Consider the following 2,265-nt stretch of genomic DNA (forward strand, 5'->3'; position numbering starts at 1 on the left):
TATATATATATACATATATATATATATATATATATATATATATATATACACATACATACATACATATATATATATACATATATATATATATATATACACACATACATACATACACACACACACACACACACACACTCTAATTTTAGAATTAGAGAATGGATTATTGTAAGTCATATTTATTACTGATGTTCTTCTCGTGCATATCTAACTGTACAATCAGTAAAAGCAGAGGGTCCAGCAGATTTGTTTATGGGAATGTATTGTAGTTTGAGTTTTTCAGCACTCTGACTCAGGCTTGCCTGACCTGGTCTTGGTCATAAATAATAAATAATCTGATTGTGACCAGATAATGATTTTTTTCTGTTTTTGTTTATATGCTGTTTGCATAACATGTGTATTGCATCATTATGGTGAGATGCTGCCATAAACCTTTTTGAGAGTTAGTTTGTCAAGTGCAGTATATGGTGGCTTTTGGAGTGTGTGAAGTTGCCCTGCTCACTTAGTGACTGTTGCAAACTGCACTCAGCAGCGTTGTATAGTGACATTGCATCTTCACTCAGTCATGTATCAGAATTACTACTAGTGTGCTTTCTGCTTGGGTTATTTTCAGTGAAAACCATATTTGGGATATTGACTTCATTGTATAAGTGTATTGTGATTTGTGAGTTAGATAGCAGTACTTTGTTTATTGAACTGGACAGGCAGACTTGCTGCCTGCTCAGCTGGACTAGTCATCAACTAGTCATTTTGGGGCGGCTGTGGCTCAGGAGGTAGAGCGTGTTGCCTGTTAATCGAAAGATCGGCGGGTCATTTTCCGGCTCCTCCGGGCTGCATGTTGAAGTGTCCTTGGGCAAGATACTGAACCCCGAATTGACGTTAGCTTAGTTTAGGAGCCCCTGGTAGCTGCTCCACCTGTGTATGAATGGTGAATGCGATGTGTTTGAGTGCTTGAAAAGACTAGAAAGGCTCTATATAAATACAGAGCATTTACATCAACTTTTCACCAATATGTGTGTGATCTGACATGCCAGCTTGCCTGGAAGTTCAAATAGCCTAATTAAGGTGGGCCTCAGCATCGTGTGTGTGTGTCTGTGCGTGTTTGTGGAGTCTGGTGGGGCGAAGGCTCCATCAGGTGCCTGTAGTTTGCTGGGTGTCAATAGCTTTGTTATAGAGAGTGTGGGTGTTAGGGATAGGAGGAGGGCCCTTCGGGGCTTCAGTACCTAGGGGCCCCTGTGGCTACTTGGCAGTCAATAGACAAAAATTTTTTATTGCGATGTAGAGAGGGCACAGTAAAAACATTACATATGAAATTTTTTAAAAACTAATAACTTACCACTGTAAAAGGTCTTCCTCCAGTCTAGGTTGCGAAGCTGGTTCAAGAACATGTACAGCTGAACCGAAGCCCTGGTTACTGGCTTATCAGGACTATGGTCAGGACCCACCCCAACTCTGCTTCTGATTGGCTTAACTAGGTACTGTCTACGCACAACTCCAGAGATCAAATTTAAGTAAGATGCTTCACTCGGTAGCTAATACAGAGATGTCAACACACAGGGTGAAAAGAGGAGCTGCAGCAACGTTCAGTATGACAACATGGTGTTTTTTGAAAATTAAACCATGTAAACCTGTTCTGGTATAATTATGAACCTGAAAATGACATGATCACTTCAAAAAGGCGTTATGTTGCTCAGAAACAATGATTTTAATGATACGATTTGCTGAACCCAACGCTAAAATCCTGCTACAGTTTTTATTTACTTTCTTCTGAGAACTGGCTGCAGTGGAAAAGTGTAAACTGTGGATATTTCAACAGGAGTAGATCTCGTCCGTCTTTCCTCCTCTCTGATCTCCTCATACACTCCGTTAGGCTGCAGGAAAGGAAGAGGGGATTGGTTTGTATCAACATCAGCTGATTTCACAAACACTAATGACACTGAGATGTCCCAAATTCACTCAAACTCACCTCTGTCGTGTTAGCATTCTCCACAGGAGGTTCTGAAAAACATGCAGTTCAGTAGATTAGGGTCACTGTCACATCTGGTTGAGTCAGAGACACACACACCCCTTTCAACTAAAATTATTGAGAAACTAACAGGAACCAAAAGTAGGAACTAAAAGTCCCTTTGTATTCCAAACACATCTGAAAAAGTTTAGGCAAACATTTTCCACAGTGAATAAACTTTACCTTTCAAAGGCAAGGTCCAATTACACATGATTTGTTAACAAACCAAAGTTTGTTATTTGTGAGAATGTTTGTTTCATGTT

The 2,265-nt window shown here is 39.9% G+C and overlaps 1 long non-coding RNA gene across 1 annotated transcript; it reads right to left on the reverse strand.

Moving 5' to 3' along the window:
* Positions 1-1,678: 1,678 nt before the first annotated feature.
* On the reverse strand, positions 1,679-1,997 carry LOC123974847. The gene is made up of 2 exons (XR_006825946.1): positions 1,964-1,997; positions 1,679-1,868 (listed from the first exon to the last, which is right to left on the reverse strand). It is a non-coding gene; the product is annotated as an uncharacterized LOC123974847 (long non-coding RNA).
* Positions 1,998-2,265: the final 268 nt, after the last annotated feature.

Source organism: Micropterus dolomieu, linkage group LG08 (genome assembly GCF_021292245.1).
Source record: "Micropterus dolomieu isolate WLL.071019.BEF.003 ecotype Adirondacks linkage group LG08, ASM2129224v1, whole genome shotgun sequence".
Classification (NCBI taxonomy): Eukaryota; Metazoa; Chordata; class Actinopteri; order Centrarchiformes; family Centrarchidae; genus Micropterus; species Micropterus dolomieu.